This window comes from Hetaerina americana, unplaced genomic scaffold (assembly GCF_022747635.1).
Source record: "Hetaerina americana unplaced genomic scaffold, ioHetAmer1.1.p SCAF_9, whole genome shotgun sequence".
In the NCBI taxonomy this organism is placed as follows: domain Eukaryota; kingdom Metazoa; phylum Arthropoda; class Insecta; order Odonata; family Calopterygidae; genus Hetaerina; species Hetaerina americana.
Window position 1 is genome coordinate 3,494,143 of NW_027287538.1, and position 18,834 is coordinate 3,512,976.

At 44.8% G+C, this 18,834-nt stretch overlaps 1 protein-coding gene across 1 annotated transcript in view; it reads right to left on the bottom strand.

Moving 5' to 3' along the window:
• The window catches only part of LOC139698997 (histone-lysine N-methyltransferase SETD1A), a 617,878-nt gene that overhangs the window by 585,006 nt on the left and 14,038 nt on the right, over positions 1-18,834 (bottom strand). The gene's annotated exons all lie outside the window — the stretch shown is intronic.

The window sequence follows — 18,834 nt, forward strand, 5'->3', positions numbered from 1 at the left end:
ATAAACACTTCGACACTAAACACTTACAAAAAGTTAATCCTTCTTTTAACCTAGTTAATTTGTACCATATATACAATTTGCAGTCCCTAAAAAATTACGTAAGCCACTAATTTCTCGGAAGGATTAGAAAAAATAAAGGAAGAAGGCCAAAATAATGATAAAATTAAATCTCTCTGCTGAAAGCGCTGTGCACTAGAGACCTCAGTGCCAATTGTCTCAATTATGTTACATTTTGACTTATGTGTCTCGCATCTAATTCTTTATTACAGCTTTCAAAATTTAGATGCGTGTGTTACCTCTTCATACTTCGCTCCGCATAAATGGCGGCACCACTACGCACTCGGGCGCTCGCGTAAAAAGCCAGCTGAAAGGGAGCTCGTCGTCACGTGAGTTACGCGTCGATAGTCATCTTACGTTTGACCACGCACCCAAAGGCACCCCGCACCAGTCCGGACGCAGCAAAAGTGTGGGGGAAGAAAACAAATGAAGCCCGCCGTTCGCATCACCCCCCCCCCCGCCCGCGCCGAGCCATGACGCAACCCCTCCCCCTCCCCCGATCCTCTGCAATTCTTCCCCCAGGTGCTTCACCACCCCCCCCTTTTCACTTCCCGGGGGGGAAGAGGGAGGAGAATAACCAGCTGCGCAAATCCCCTCACTCACGCCCGCCGTCGCTCAATTGGATAATTTCCACAAAAACCACGCCGTAATTGGATAGGAGAAATAAAACATCGGCGCAGGCCGCACAACGCGGATTTTTTATCGCCGATATAAATCATGCGAAAATGCATATTCGACGAAAGAGAGTTAAAAACTTGCCGACCAACAAAATGCTAATTTTTATTAGTTAAAATTGTTAACATGCGAGGGATGGAAAATTCGTCAAGCGACGATCACGGATTGGCAACTGCGGCGACTCGCTGGAGAAGGTATTTGAAGCAGTACAATCGAGGAAGGACGAAAGGGATTATCTATTTAAAAGTTCGATATAGATTGCAATTAAAGAGGTATCATCACCAAATAACACTTCAGAAATGCATTGATCAGAATTGCCATTTAACAAAGTAATTATTCAAATACTAACGTATCATTACATATGTATTATATACATATATGATTGATAGTGATGGGGGATTGAAATGCGACGGTAGGCGAAGAAAGAGATGGTGATGAGGTGGGGCACTAAGGTTTAGGCACGAGCAATGACCGCGGGGAGAAAGCAGTTGAGTTCTGCAGGAGACAGGGGTCATCACCAACACTTGGTTTAGACACCACAAAAGACGCAGGTATACATGGAAAATGCCAGGTGACTCAGGAAGATATCAGCTAGATTATATCCTGGTTAGACACAGGTTTAGGGACAGCGTGATAAATTCCCACAGCTTCCCGGGAGCGAATGCGGACTCAGACCACAATTTAGTTGTTATGAAATGTAGCGTCCGTTTCAAAAAGATAAGGCAGGGGCGGCGGGTTAGAAAATGGAATGTAGAAGCATTAAATGGTTTGAAAAGGAAGGAATACAAACAGGCGGTAGAGAAAAATCATGGAGGATGGTAAAGGGCTTAGTACTATCGAAGAAAAATGGGAACGTATCAAAAAAGGGTGGTCTAAAGCCGCAAAAGACACTATTGGAACCGTTAACGCCATAAGGACTAGGAAACCATGGATCAAGGATGAGATGATTACAAAGACGGATGAGCGGCGAAATGGAAGCATATAAATACAGAATTAGGCAAAATGAAGTACAAAGAATTGAACAATAAATTGAGGCGGGCAACAAATAAAGCAAAAGAAGCATGGTGGAAGACGCAGTGCGAGGATATGGAAAGTCTGCAGAGGAAGGGTGAAATCGGTGCGCTGTACAGCAAAGTTAAATCGTTATCGGGAAGTAAGAAAGGAAGAGCTATGCTAACAGTTAGAGATAAGGCGGGTAAGGTAATAGTTGACGCAGTAAAGATCCAAGAGAGATGGAAGGAGTATATAGAAGAACTATATGGTAAAGAACTCAGAACAACAAAGTTAGACATTGAAAAAGAAAATGACGTAGAGGAGGACAGCTTAGGTCCAGGCATACTAGACCATGAGATAGAAAGGGCATTAAGGGAGATGAAACTAAATAAGGCCGTGGGGGTAGATAACATTCCCGTGGAACTTTTAAAATGCTTAGGAAAATGCGGGAGGAAGAGGCTATATGGGCTGATCCGTAGTATTTATGAGGAGGGAATCTGGCCGGAAGACTTTGTGAGATCAGTATTAGTTCCTATTCCGAAAAAGGTAAAGGCCACGTCATGTGAGGACTATAGGACAATTAGTTTGATATCCCACGCAGCTTAAGTTGTTCTCAGGATCATAAACAAAAGGATAGAGAGTAGGGCAAATGATTACTTAGGGGATGATCAGTTTGGGTTTAGGAAGGGGAGAGGTACGCGTGATGTCATTGCAGTAATGAGATTATTAATCGAGAGGAATATAGAACACAGCCAGGACGTATTTGCCTGTTTCGTAGATTTCGAAAAAGCGTTTGATAGGGTGAATTGGGAAAAACTAATGAGTATATTGCAGAAAATAGGAATAGATTGGAGGGAAAGGAGGCTAATCCGCAACCTGTACATGTCTCAGACTGCTCAGGTGCGGGTGGGGAACGGGGAGTCAGGATGGGCAGTGTTAGGAAGGGGTGTAAGGCAGGGTTGCCCATTATAACCGTTGCTGTTCAACCTGTATGCAGAGGAAATGATTAAAGAGGCATGGGAAGAACTTGAGGTAGGAATGAAAGTGGGCGGGGAATTCGTAAAATCAGTTAGGTTTGCTGATGACCAAGCCTTAGTTTGTCAGTCAGCCAAGGGGCTGCAAGCATTGCTGAGTGAATTGGAAATTCAGTGCGACAGGTATGGGATGAGAATCAATATTAAGAAAACAAAGGTTATGCGATTTTCTAGAAAGAAAAAGGCCAAGCTTAACTTTAAAATAGGAGGGCAAAAACTAGAGCAGGTAGAACAGTTTACGTATCTCGGTAGTGTTTTGGACCAACACGGTCAAAGTAGTAGGGACGTAAGGAGAATAATTTCGCTAGGCAAAGAGGCTTTCACGAGGAGGTGGGAGTTGATGACGGGGACGTTGAGTAAGGATATTAAGAAAAGACTCGTAAAAACTTTGATATGGAGCGTAGCTATGTACGGTGCGGAAACGCGGTAATTGAAGCAGGAGGATAGACGTAGATTGGAGGCTTTTGAAATGTGGGTGTGGAGAAGAATGGAGAAGGTGAAATGGACAGAGAAGAAAACAAATGAGGAAGTACTTGGTATGGTGGGCGAAGAGAGGGGTTTGTTGGGAGCAATCCTGTGGAGGCAGGAAAAGTGGATGAAGGGGGTATTGACCGGCAGTGGGATGTTGAAGACTGTGATAGAGGGTAGAATGTTGGGCAAAAGAGGAAAGGGAAGGAACAGGATAGGGATGTTGGACGGGATGAAGGGTGGAAGAAAGTACTCAGAGATGAAGAGGGACCTGATATAGAGCAGGATGATGGATTTTTTGTTTTGTTAGGAGTAATAAAATATTTGTTTGGTAGTTGTGTCCATCCAAAAACCTACCTTAACCGGTAGATTACCTTAAAAAAATATATATATATGTATATATATATATATATATATATATATATATATATATAGTGTATATATATATATATTTGTATATATATATATATATTCCCTCCCCGGACTACAACCTTGACGTGGTGGAAGAGCTACTGCGTTCCGATTACCCCTAGAGCTGTGCTGGCGGGAGTAATAATTATTGCTCCCGGTAGGGTCACCCATGCCAGATAGGTCGAAGGTTAGGAGCCAAACGAAAGGTAGTCCACGCAGCGCATGCTCCTCAGTGAGGCGGCTAAGAATAATAACGATACATGCCAATATGGCTAAAAGAAATGATGGTTGAGGACATAAACGTTTCATTGACTGATATATTTATGCACAGGCACTAATCCAGGGCCATTTTCTGCGATGAAGGAGCTGCAACTCCCAAATTCAATCGTAAAACGCACATGCACGTACCTCCGGCCAAATTCACTAATCTTCACTCAATCGCCTGAAATCTCGTGAAACAATTTTATGCATTCGTCAAACGATGATTGATAAAATACTTTCAAGCATTTATTTCATTGAAGCGCTTCATCTCGTAGATCGGTTCTTCACAATTGCAAATGAAAATGAATCGCCGACATTGCCATCTGTATCTCACGGTAATTTGTTCTGGTTAAACTTAAACTACATTAAATATCGCGAATGTCTTTCTTGAAGATGAACAAGAATTTCCAGATTTACGGTAAAATGACAAAATACAGCATTTCTTAGAGTGCGTAAATTCAGTACGTAAATATTTGCACAGGATTGCAATTAGGGAGGAGCGATTCCTTCGTCCTAGGCTACAACGGCCGATGGGATGATGACCTTGGTGTGTACTTCGAATCAAATAGTTTTCGGCCCGCAAGTTTTCCTTTCCTTTCCATCGCTTCCTACGATTGCCGCCGTAAAGCTTTCGCCGAAAAACTAACGCTGTGCTTAGATTCAAATGCTGTACATTGATTAATATGAATGCTTAAACATGAAATTACCTACTATCCACAATTTGAAATAACTATGTTGATGCTAATCTACAAATGGTATTCAGACCCTTATTACCGGTTAGTATTCCACGCATTCCGGACGAACAATTCACAAATACAATAATAGACTTCATGTACATTATTCGCCTACAGCCCACCCGGGACAAGGGCGCGCGGCAGGTGGAGTATGAAGATGCCAGACGGAGAGAATGTTTTTTATTGGGATTTTTAATATTGTATAACCTTATTTCGACAGTGCGTACCTATCACTGCGTCTTAGGTGCTCCCCCTTTTATTGTTGTCGCAAATAGTGCGCGGGAAGAACGAATACTTGAATCTATCAGTTTAACTCTCCAATTCATTGACCATTGTCGGCCTTGCCAATGTAATCAGGGGGCCTAATTATATCTCCGATGTCGGAGGCGAAACCACAATAATAAATTGAATTTGATTTAAAAACAAGTTAAATTTAGCCCGGAGTCTTCGCATATCATGGATACAACGGCTAACTTAACAACAAAAAATAAATGTCCTGAGTAACAAATGAGCCCGTAGAAGTAAAGAAGAGGAAGACGCCGTTCATGAGCAACTGCTGGGAAAGGGAAGGATACGCGCCCCGTCGCAGGGTGCTCCGTAATTCCTCGGTCCGCCTTCTACGCAGCGCACCCGCCCCGCCCCTAACCACGCGAAATGGAATGTTTTTGCCTCGCGACGACGGCTATGGAACGGCGCCTTTCTCCCCCCCCCTCCCCCCTGCGAACGAGAACCTCTGGAACGGCGCCTTTCTCCCCCCCCCTCCCCCCTGCGAACGAGAACCTCTCCTCCCCTCCCACTCACCCCCACCCCCTGCCATATCGATGCCCCCTCCCCCCTGAAGACCTATGCCACTGGCCATGCCCTCTCTCTCTTCTCCTACCCGGCGGGGCACGTCCTCCCCCGACATCCCAGAGGCCGCGGGTTCGATTCCCGCCACGGTGGGTTTACCTCCTCGAAAGGCTTGAGGATTTGGAAATGTCATCAATGCAATATTTTAGGGTTTAGGAGGAAGACGTGGCTCTTAAGTCTCAATCTCATCAAAATCAAGTCTTTAAATGCGTGGATATCATTCCCCTCTCTCTATCCTTCAGACAAGCTAACTAAGTCTCAGGATTTATTAGAGGAGTGCTGGGTGAATGTGATCAGAAGGTCGAAGAGGAATGTTATCTTTCGCATGTTAGGTCTCATTTATAGGAAATGCTGCAAGTACTATATGGGGTCCTCACGAAGTTGGATTGATTGCCGAATTGGATCGCGTGCAGCGTAGAGGAGCAGCTAGATATGTAAAACGCTGTTATGATAAACTTAGTAGCGTATCCAAAATATTTGAGGAGCCAGGCTGAATGAATCGCTTAATGGAGGGAAGTTTAAATTACAGACTGAAGCTCCTGCATACGCATATTGGAAGGACCTCTCTTTAGCAATGATGTTGAAAATGTATTATCACCCCCATCGTACTACAACGTGGGAGAGATCATGTAAATAAAATTAGAGAGATGAAGTGTACTAAGTAACTAGCCAATTTAGAAATAGCTGCAGATTGCACAAGTTTGGCGTCTAGGTGATAATTAATGTTCGTGATTGGTAGAATGTTTCTCGAAGCCACTCCTCAATTCATCATCTCTCACAGCTTACGCTAGCGCAGAAACTTCTTATGACGCTAAAACAGGTGAATAGTGTTTTCAACCGGTTGTGCGGGCACACCACAAATGAAATTACGTAATGTGTAGTGGAACGGGAGTACATAGGGAAGAGAAAATAACCCCAGTTCATGTGACATTTATGAAAACACCATACGACAAGAATATGTATAACAAACTTAAGCAAGGTAAAATTGTTTTTCAAAATATGATTCTGCACTCTTTTCCCCTCGACGATATTCTTGACAATATTATGACATCATTCATGACCTCACTTACGAAGCGAAGGTTAAATTAAAGATTACATCTCTTGCATAACTTGGAAGGACGTCTCTTCAGCAGTGATGTTGAGAAGGTATTATTACCCCCATCGTATTGCGCTAGGAGAGATTACGTCAATAAAATTAGTGATAAGTATAACAGATATATCTAAGATGTCATTTTTCCCAAAAACGATAATGGATGGGAATAACACTGCTCGACCGCGGTAGGGGCATAGTCGGGTCAAAATTAGTCTGGTGTGCATTCGACCCCTGCCACACACCCTGGCGATGGCTTGCAGGGTACTAAAATACTTAAAAAATATCTAAGTAACCTGGTGTGTTTTGCTATTAATTCATCTCTCCTCAGTTATAGTCATTCAAGTACTAAAACCTCGTCTTTCGTGCGGACAGAAAGAAGTATATCTTATTTAGATAGCGAGCTGCAGGTACCTAAAGTTATTATGATCTTCCCTTTTTGAATTATTTTGCCGAAAAATATTGAAACAAAAATTAAGAAAAAACTTCATGAGCCCACTTTGGAAAGTATTATAAAATGAGAAGTTCGGCTTAACGTAGAATACTGGGAAACAGTCACAACACTTGGCACATTCTTAAATTGTAAGAGTTGTGTTTTACTAAGGTCCTCTGATACTTTCAAGACTGCCTCTCGAGATCTCGCGAACCCAAAGGTTGAATTAGTGACTTGACCTTTCTTAGCATACGGGCCCAGCAGTCAGTTGGGCGATGCTGATTCTGCGTCGCAGATTTTCCGATTTATTCCGTCTCGTGGGGATTGGGGGGAGGGGCGGGAGGAGGGGAGGGAGGGGATGGAGGGGAGGGAGGGAGGGGTGGGAGAAGCGACATCAACTCAAAAGTGAATCCGATGCCTTGGTGGTGCATTTTCAGCGATACACGGGCAAGGGGGCAAGAGGCTTCATTCGGGAAAAGCCTGTACTTTCCACCCTTCTTTCAGAGAGAGGGAGGAGGAGCGTGGGGAAGTTAGGGTGGGTCAAGAGAGGAAGTTGCCTCTGCCCATCCGAAAAACGCAAGAGGATGAAAGATTGTAAGGCAGTGGAATGTTCAATGAAGAGAGAACGGTGTGGCGAGAAAGGAAGACGGAAGGCGCTTTGGACCATCTTACTATGTGTGACCGGCAAGTCAACGATGGAATTATGACTGTTCGTGAATAGCCCATCTTATAACAGAGTTGTGAGGTGGAGGAGGAATTTCCAGAGTGACTGACTACATGTCCCTCAAAGACGACGATCCAAGAAGTGGAAGACCATCACCATCACTCACGGACGACGCTGCCACAGTGAAGAGGACTTTATCTTAAGTAATAGACCCAAGTGCAACCGTCCAAATGACCACGATTGAGACTGATCGCCTTAGCTACGGCAGAGTTTGGAAAATTATTTACGATGAACTGCACATGTTAAAAGTGCCAGCACTCTTTGAGTTTCATGACTAGCGACTCCTTTTAAGAAGCAAACAAGGCGCGACCTGTCAGGGCGCCCTTCGGAAGGTCAAGAAACGTCAGGAGAAATGCATAACTCGGAATGGTGGCCGTGTGGAGAAGTCTTTAAGAATCAAAAATATAAATTAAGTTTCTATCTCGATTATATGTTAGTATTACTGAAACGTTTACGACGTCCCCCTCCCCCGGCGAGAGATAGGGACATTTAAGCGGGGAACACGAAAAGAGGGAACTCGAACACGTGAATTCCTCAACAGGATCCGCAAAAGCTATTTCAAGCAACCCGATACCACGGATCAAATCCTTTGTCGAGTTCGCGACCCCAAAGGTAACTTCCCTCGAAGAATGACGGAGCTGACCAACATGGCGCGCGTCTCATGGATCGTAAAGCGTCCGTTTGAGCGATGGATTGCGTCTTCATTGAGGAAGTGAAGATCTTCGACGAAGAAAATGCATTAAAAACGCAGTATTCTCAATTGGCAGTGATTATGATAAAAAGCAAGCAAGTAGGGCGAGGAGATAAATAATAATCGCCCATTCGACGCACTCCATAGGCTGTGGGAGAGCGTGCGCGGCTTATTCGTTGTCGCCTCCACCCCTTCCGCCAGTAATCGTGCGGCAAGGAGCTTAAACGTAATCCCGCACCCAAAGCATACTATATATCACAAGGCGCCGCCAAAGAAAAGAGAATTGGGACGGGAACCCATGGTTTGCCCCATGTCAACTGGCCTAGGCACTGGACGGTTAAGTAATGTAATGAAAAAGTTAAAGAGAGGTGTTACTTTGCTCTAGTTAGACCTCATTTGGAATATGCGGCTAGCACTCGGGATCCTTGGGAGACAATCCGGCAAAAGGAATTGGATAAAGTCAAGATAAAATCCGCTAGATTCGTCAAAAATTGTTGCGATAAGAAGATGAGTGTGACAGGCTTTTTAAGGGGAATGAGGCCGGGAGACACTCGAGATGCGAAGAGAACAAGCGATAATGAGACTTTAAGAAAGATTCATAACAAACGAGTTTAACAATAAACTACTAAAGGAATTATTGTTATGGCCCCACATTATTCAGATAGATCAGACCACAAAGATTATAAGATAAGGAAGATAGATTCCAGTACAGATAGATCCAATACTCGTTCTTTCCCCGGACGATCTTGGATCATAATAGTTAGAAACCAAAGACACCATAGAAATATTAAAGACATTCAACTTAGAAGTCGGGACAAGATTAAACGTTGCGGAGGCATACGGTATACAGTTGCGTAGGCATACATGCATTCGTAGTTGTGCACGTATATGTTGGTACAGGTATTCGCATGCGTGTAAGGTATTCGGATGAATATATACGACTTTGTGTGGGTACATTTTCCTGAATATGTTGGTTTTGCATGTGGTTTTATCCCCTTCTACGGGTGGTGACCTAACACCCCCCGCCACACGCCCTTGTTGTGGCGGCTTTCGGAGTACTGTGTACATGCAGATTGTGAAAATGGATGGTAATTTATTCCTATTATTGTGAAGTAAATCCGTAATAACTGGTTAATGACAGGATTTCGCCATCAATATGATCGCGAGCTTTCAACGAGCACCGGAGAAGAGCAAATGGAGGCCAATCTCACAAACATCCCTAAAACCCCCATAACAACGATGGATCAAACCCGAGGCAGTCATCACGAATGCCATTCCCAATTGATGCCACCATCTCCGTGACCAATGAGCCATGGTAACTCTCCACCCTCCCGACCACGAACAAATCTATCTCTTTTCTCTTCTTTCCTATATTTTCCAATCTCAGCTCAATTCGATCGCTAGTCTCCCTGACTCAATGTAAAAGACTCGGTTCTTGCTTAGTTTCGCAATTCGGATTGATAGAAGGATTCGCAATCGGTGATTTCCGTGCACCGCGTCCAAATGAGCCTGCCTACTGATTTATTTCGCCTTAGTTAACGTGCAATCAGTGTTGAATTTCTTAGTTCTTAACGGCGATCTATTGTTTTTTACTTCTTCTAGCACTTTTTAACTAAACTTCTTCCTACGCAGGTGGTTTTCGGCAGTTTCCTCCAAATCCACTTTTCCGACACCTCTGGCATGTTTCTTTTCACTTTCCTGATTGTTCATGTCCCATAACCATAAAAAGTACATCTACACAATACCCCGCAAGCCGTCACAAGGGCGTGTGGCAGGGGGTGGGTAGGTCACCATCCATTCTACCTACAATATATTCCTTCTACTTCCTCATGCACCTGGCAACCCGCGATTCACGCAAAAAACCGCGTGCAAAGGGGGCGACCGAGCACCAATCATGCAAAATGCCTACACATATATTACGAGTATTACATGGTTAGCATCTGTTCCTATGCCAACACAAAGAGGACAAGAAGAAAATACGTTAACGGAGGGCAGGCACACATGCAATTCAGACACTTATTCCCGGTTACCATTCTACGCATTCCGGACGGACAATCCACAAATACGATAGACTTTACTTGTATATACATTCGCCCACACCCCACGTGGCACAAGGGCGCACGGCGAGGTGGAGTATTAAGATTAGGTCATTGGAGATGTAATTATGGGACCTGATTACATCTCCGATGCAAAACCACACGCTGTATATCATTGCAATTTGTCTAATCTATCCCCGAGTCTTCGCATATCTAAAGGTTTCCACACCAGCTTCCGTATTAAATGTGTGACTCTTCGTGTCCCTTCGTACGAGTTTTTCACGAACCTAGAGGCCTTTCTCCCTACCCTATTCAATTCTGCAATCAATGTTTTTCTAAATGGATCCCAAACGCAAGACGCGCACTCAATGCGAGGCTTTACGAAAGAAAAATCCAAACAAACGTTATGGTGAACTTTTTTCTGGTTTCTATTTTTATATGGTAATTTCTCTTTCTTTTGAGACGCTTGTTTTGCAAAGGGTACTCTCGTCTTGATCTAGGTCTCACATGTGTTTTCGTCGTTAATTACGCTCCGTAGGTAGCAAAATTATTCCTCCTGATTCGAAATTCGATGGGCTATTCGAAATTTTTCGAGGATGAAAAAATCAAAGGACGCTTTCAAACGAAATTATCGAGAAAATTCTTCGATACGCCTTAAAGTTGCTTGATTTGCACGAGGAACGAACGCCAATACTAAACAATTTATACGCCACTTACACACTTGCTTTTGCCTTTCGCCTTCTATGACTAGTACCGACTAGACTCCGCTTTTCTAACGGGTGAGCCTCCATTCTGACCGTCGCTCCGACCCTAATTTGACACTAACAGAATACAACGCAGGCGCGACATACAGCATTTAGAAAGAAACATGATGAGTTTTTGAAGATGAATTTTGGGAAAAAGAGCAATTCCCTCCCGAACGCCTACTCCATCGGGGACACCGAAATGGAATGCGGAGACTCGATTAAGTACTAAAAGGCGTTCCCCTCACTCAGGATGACTCTTGGGTGAAACACACACGGGGAATATGTGGGTGAGCGAACAATAAATTAGGATTTATTTGAGGAGTACTGGGTAACTACGATGAACAGGTCAAAGAGAAATGTTATCTTTCGCTGTTTAGGGCGCATTTATAGAATATACTGCAAGTATATTATGATTGGACCCTTGATGAAGTGGGATTGATTGCCGAATTGGATCGGGTTCAGCTTTTTTCAGAGGAGCTAGACTTGTAAAACGTTCTTCTAATAAGCTTAGTAACGTATCCAAAATATTAGAGAAGCTATGCTAGGAATCACTCAATAGAGCGAAGGTTAAATTACAGATTAAATCTCTGGCACATTAATTGGAAGGATGTCTCTTTGGCGGTGATGATGTTGAAAATGTATTATTACCCCAACCGTACTACATCGTAGGAGAGATCATGTCAATAAAATTCGACAGATTAAGGGCAGAACATATAGATTTGAGATTTCATTTTTTCCACGAACGATAAGGGATTATAATAACATTGTTCGACCACGGTAGGGTAATTTTCGGGTAAAATTATCCTGGTGTGTATTCGCTCCCTGCCACACACCCTAGCGGTGGCCTTCATGGTGCCATTTATGTATGCATGTAATATCGAAAGAATATTTATTGATGATCAAAGATCAACCGACAATACCTCAAAGATGGTCATCAAAGTTCTAAGTGAAAATAGGTAAAATAATGAGGCACACACACAAAACATTTCGCAGTGAAAATGTTTCATAGGATATGCGAATACTCTCGGGAATATTCTGCAGTCCGAAAACTCGTCACCGCCACTGCGGACGTTGACAAAAAAACAGAGCAGCAACAACTATAACGACCGTCATTTGTTCCTCTTTTCGCCCCGCGATTGCCGTTGTCAAGGACGACCGCAAGGCGCCAATTTCCCCCAGAGGAGGGCGCGACGATCGCCGAAAGCAATCACGCTCAATCGGTTTCGACGTCATCCGATTGCCCCCCCCTCATACCACCCCTTCCCTCGGCAACCCTCCCTCCGCCCCCCTCACACTCACTCCCCTCCGGCCTTTTCCCACCCCCACGTGATCGTCGAGAACGGTTCGGGGTCGTGCGACGGCGGGCCGCGAGATCACGCTCCCCTTCAACACGCCCTCCCCTCGCACCCCTTCCCCTCTCTGGAAACACCTCCCCTCTTCGAGAGACGCGCCTGATTACGGCCACGAGGCCTAAACGAGGATGGGGCGAAAGGTCAAAAACGACGGGGCGAAACGTTAGCTCACCAGAAAGCCAGGAATGGAAAGGATTCCCTGGGAGATCGCTCTCAGCAGGAAACAACGCTTCGGAGCATCGTAAAGGCGCCTTTCGACGCAAATACACAAGGGCTTGCATGAAAAGTATCGGGTCATACATAGGAATAAAACTGGAAGTGGGAATAAAAGTCGGCGGGGAATTCGTAAAATTTGTTAGGTTTGCTAGTCACCAAGCTTTAGTTTGCCATTCAGCCAAGGGGTTGCAAGCATTGCTGAGTTAATTGGAAATTCAGTGCGATAGATATGGGATGAGAATCAATATTAATAAAACAAAGGTTATGCGATTTTCTAGAAAGAAAAAGGATAAGCTAAACATTAAAATAGGAAGGCAAAAACTAGAGGTAGGTAGAACAGTTTACGTATCTCGGTAGTGTTTTGGACCACACGGTCAAAGTAGTAGGGACGTAAGGAGAAGAATTGCGCTAGGCAAAGAGGCTTTCACAAGGAGGTGGGAGTTGATGACAGGGACTTTGAGTAAGGATGTTAAGAAAAGACTCGTAAAAACTTTGATATGGAGCGTGGCTATGTGCGGCGCGGAAACGTGGTCACTGAAGCAGGAGGATAGACGTAACTTGGAGGCTTTTGAAATGTGGGTGTGGAGAAGAATGGAGAAGGTTAAATGGACAGAGAAGAAAACAAACGATGAGGTACTTGGTATGGTAGGCGAAGAGAGGGGTTTGTTGGGAGCAATCCTATGGAGGCAGGAAAAGAGGATGAAGAGAGTATTGACCGGCAGTGGGATGTTGAAGACTGTAATTGAGGGGAGAATGTTAGGCAAAAAAGGAAAGGGAAGGAACAGGATAGGGATGCTGGACGGGATCTAGGGAGGAAGAAAGTACTCAGAGATGAAGAGGGACCTGATATAGAGTAGGATGCTAGATTTCGTGTTTTGCCAGGAGTCACAAAATGTTTCTTAGGTAGCTGTGTCCATCCAAAACCTACCTTAACCGATAGATTACCTTATAATAATATAATGCCAATCGATTCGGTATTCCACAAACCTCTTCACGAAAAAGCACTGCCCGTCAATTCTAACACTATCTCTCTATTCAATTCAACCCTTGACCAGCTTATTCTGTTCGAAATATTCCTCAATTTTCACGAATGCCACAAACAGTTTTGCGCCTCTCCGTAATTCCCTCCGCCAGCGCCCTCTTCCACATCCAGGGTTGTTTGGCCGGCCATCGAGTCTCAAATGCTTACGATAACGTTACCTCCCCGCCGCAGTGCTTACGTGAGTACATGTACGTCCCACGAATGTTCACACACGGCGTCCAATTTTGGAACCAGGTCATCTCCCCCGCAGCCAAGAATGGAAGTGTGCTAGCCTTTTCTCCCGTCGAATAAGAGAGAACTGAGCAAAGCGCACCAGCAAATACGAATGCAGTCGAAATCTATCCAATATCGTGTAAATTAGAATGGAAAGGTAAGGAGGGAAAACTCTATTCGTATCACATGGACATGCAACTTATAGCCTCCGCCCTCAGAAGACACAGATAGGGAATTTGGCACACCGTAGGCAGGCAACGGAGACCTGCCCCCCCCCCCCACTGAGAGAGGGACGATGGATGGAAGAATAAACTTGGAAACAAACAAAAACAGGACAAGCAATACTGTAACGAGCACTTCGCCATTTAATGGCAGTCGCATGCGGTAAAGTGAAGGTTTTCGACAACACAACACTCGAGGTCAGTGAAAGTGCACGCAATTGAAGACTATTTATTCCCTAAACCATAATATGGGGGGCAAGCGGAATTTTTGCTATCAATAGTCCAACAGCTGCTATGCCGTAATGCCCGTGAGAAGGAGGAGTCTTCGAGTCTACTAGTCCTGGCATGTATTTCCCGAATTTTATATAAATGATCTAAGCGACCAATTTATGTTGGAGTGCGAATACTTTGCGAGACCTCGGTGCTGAAACATGTGGATCTGAATTTATTTAATAATTTCAATTTTGCATTGAATCGTCTCTCTTCTATTGATTCCCACCCAAACACCATAAGCATTTATGTGACGCTTTTCGTTTTACCGTAAGAGTTTTCAACGGGACGGCCCAGCCCGGCGTTGAACCTTCTCAAGATGTACACGTAGATTTCCCGAACGAGGCCTTTTTCACTCAGATCCCATACACTACATGCATATTCAAAGTGAGGCCTTACAAGAGCGTGGTAACAACGTTCCTTGACTTTGGAGTTACTTCTGCCGACAATGCGTCTAATAAATCCCAATTTTGCATGTGTTTGCCCGCAAACTTTACGTATGTGAGGATCCCAAGTCAAGAAGGAGGGTGTTAATCAAGCATCGTCCATCAATATACTCCACGCCTTTGCAACACTCTGTCTGGCGGCATTTGGACGCCTTTTAATATCTTATCATCTATCCCACAATCATTCGCAAACATTCTGCCGATATTTACCGGTAATTAACCGAATAACATGATTCAAGGAAGCAACTAAACAGTGAGGGCTGGTGCTTTCCTTTTCGCCGTGCACTAGGTATGACTTCTGACCGAACAACTAGGTCGAAATGGTCGCACTCGCCACAGCAGAAGCCGCTACAGCGACCACGGCCAGACACAAACACTGCGGAGAAAGAGGGAAAGAGAGAGAGGGAAAGAGAGTGCGTGTGCCCACATTGGAGTCGGCGTGGTGCACGTGACAGTTGCACTCGTAAATACACTCACATTGTAATGAACACCTCAGTGAAGTGTTCGCCGCCCACGAGTTTATCGTAAATTGCACACGATACGATATATCTACGACACGTTCAGCATCGAATAAACAACCAATATCAGATGTATAGCATGAACTCACCATATATTTCCACGTTTCCCCTTCGAATGCCCAAGATACGTACACCACCCCATCTTTCAACATCGATCGTTAATGTGGGGAAAACCTAAAGAAGAGAGCCATGCAATTCGCAATAGACGATGCCTTACCAATGGCACGACTCTTTAAGTGGGCGACGTAAGACCCTGGCACGCCCATAATACTGACTGTGGCCCCGATTCGTAACTCGTACCACGGCACTCAACATAGTGTAAGATTGGAGGATGTTGAGTGCCGTGGTACGCGCAGGCGACATTCGTGCACGGGCGGGGCTTGACCAGGGGTCGCGATTCAGCCTACGAAGCCGGAGATCGCCGGCTCGATTCCCGTGACCCACGGAAATTTTACAGCTTAGAAAAATTTAGTTAATGGTAAGAACGAGGCACCCACACACAGAAAAACCAAATAATGGTGCATCGGAACGAGAAAACGAGAAAAATAGACACACACAGTAAAATGCTTCCCCGAATCCATGTTGAAGGAAACAGTTCCACCATTTTAGGCACTGGTGGCGCAGTGGCGGGTGGGTCGGCCCGGCGTCAACTGCCACAGCTGCGGGACAGAGTGAAATGCACGGTATCGGTCGGAGCACTGCGATGTGGAAGGCAATGGGAAACCACCACATTAGTCTCCCTAGAAAATATGCAGCCTTGTCTTGCTTTCAGGCACAATAGTAGAATAGAAAGATATGTTCTGCAGCATTCCAATCCAAGGATTGAAATACTGCTGATGAAACCGTTCAATGAAATCGAGATCAAATCGATAACGAACCATCAATCGATAGCGAGATCGGAGGGAAGCAGTTTGAGTCTATTCGTCTTGAATGCGCGGCGGCACAATGTAATCACCGCTGCGCTTCCTAAAAACATTTTTAAAATTGCCGATGCAATAAGTACAAAGTATGGTTGCATATTCGAAAACTGCATTCTTGACTCGACGACACATTAAGCCGTGATAAGGCCGTTTAACGACAGTGTCCACGGATTGCCAGTCCCGTTGACCACCGGTGTCAACATCTGCTAATTGAGAGACCTCTAATGCCCTCTGCTGATTCATCGAAGGGCAACCGTTCGGAGAGACGTAAGAAGCGAAACGAATTCGGCGGGCCGCAAGCCGTGCGCTCGGGGTCGTCTCGCCGCCACCCCCGGAGGCCGGACTTCCTCGGATGGGGCAGTTCCTTTGGGAGGGAGCGTGCCCCCGCCCCGTTTCCCTCCCGCTATTCCCCCCACCCCCCGGGAGAGAACGACTCCCCGTTAAGTAATGGCCCAGGCCTCCGGGTCGACCAACCTGTTCTCCGCGACGCAGCCTTATGCGCGTGGGGAAGTGCTTCTTGCGAGACGGGCCGGTACAACTCGCCTGGGCGACTCCAAGAGAGCGCCAAACCGGCCAGCCGCAGAGCACTTCGAGTGCTGCCGCGAGTTACGGCACATAAACGCCCGTGAAAAACATGGATATGTCAACATCCTGCGCGATACGCACAGCATTAATGCCTTTCTCGGTTCAATGATCATATGTATATATTTATTTCTTGGTATTACATGATTTTCCTGCGATCCATGTGATGCTGGAATTTAGGCTGCTGACATGTCAATTCTAATTTGCCATGTTATTGGACAGATGTGTACTACATTTGTAGGTGCTTGTGTATATTAGCCGATTGTATATTTGCATGCGTGTAAGTTAAAAAGGTTTTTGAATGAATATATGCGCCTCTATGGGTCGCGATAGTCTAGTGGGTAGAGCGTTGGACTACTGACCGGAGGGCCCGGGTTCGATTTCCAGGCAAGCGTCTCTGGACACTTGCAGCTCCACCCAAGCTCCGTGATTTTTCTGGTACCAGATCTTCCTGGGATAAATAACCAGCATAGGGTAAGGAACTGGCCCTCATTATTACGGGTGGTGGCCTAACATCCACCGTCACAAGCCCTTGCGGCGGCGTTATAATATATATATATATATATATATATATATATATATATATATATATATATATATATATATATATATATATAGTCCGGTTGGGCAGTGTTAGGAAGAGGTGTAAGGCAGGGTTGCCCATTATCACCGTTGCTGTTCAACCTGTATGCAGAGGAAATGATTAAAGAGGCATGGGAAAAACTGGAAGTAGGAATGAAAGTGGGCGGGGAATTCGTAAAATCAATTAGGTTTGCTGATGACCAAGCTATAGTTTGTCAGTCAGCCAAGGGGTTGCAAGGATTGCTTAGTGCATTGGAAATTCAGTGCGATAGATATGGGATGAGAATCAATATTAATAAAACAAAGGTTATGCGATTTTCTAGAAAGACAAATGCTAAGCTAAACATTAAAATCGGAGGGCAAAAACTAGAGCCGGTAGAACAGTTTACTTATCTCGGAAGTGTTTTGGACCAACGCGGTCAAGTAGTAGGGTAGTAAGGGGAAGTATTGGGCTAGGCAAAGAGGCTTTCACAAGGAGGTGGGAGTTGATGACGGGGACGTTGAGTAAGGATATTAAGAAAAGACTCGTAAAAACTTTGATATGGAGCGTAGCTATGTACGGAGCGGAAACGTGGTCATTGAAGCAGGAGGATAGATGTAGACTGGAGGCTTTTGAAATGTGGGAATGGAGAAGGTAAAATGGACAGAGAAGAAAACAAACGAGGAAGTACTTGGTATGGTGGGCGAAGAGAGGGGTTTGTTGGGAGAAATCCTATGGAGGCAGGAAAAGTGGATGAAGGGGGTATTGACCGGCAGCGGGATGATACAGATTGTAATTGAGGGGAGAATGTTGGGCAAAAGAGGAAAGGGAAGGAACAAGATAGGGATGTTGGACGGGATGAAGGGAGGAAGAAGGTACGCAGAGATGAAGAGGGGCCTGATGTAGAGTAGGATACTGGATTTTGTATTTTGTTAGGAATCACAAAAATATTTATTTAGTAGCTGTGTCCATCCAAAAACCTACCTTAATCGGTAGATTACCTAATAATAATACATACATAATGATTTGTATGAATATATACGGCTCTCTGGTGTAAATATCTATATAAATATTGGTTTTGCATGTGGTTATACTCTGTTTTTCGGGTGGTGGCCTAACATCCCCCGCCACACGTCTTGCGGCGGCTGGCGGGGTATCATTTAGATGTACTGACATATTTCTTGACATCGCAATTCACACACCATGCATATAAGTATTGAGTTTTCTGCAGTATAGCTCTACGAAGCTCACCATAGCAGGAAAGGAAGCCCCTTCAGCGACAGCAGAGGA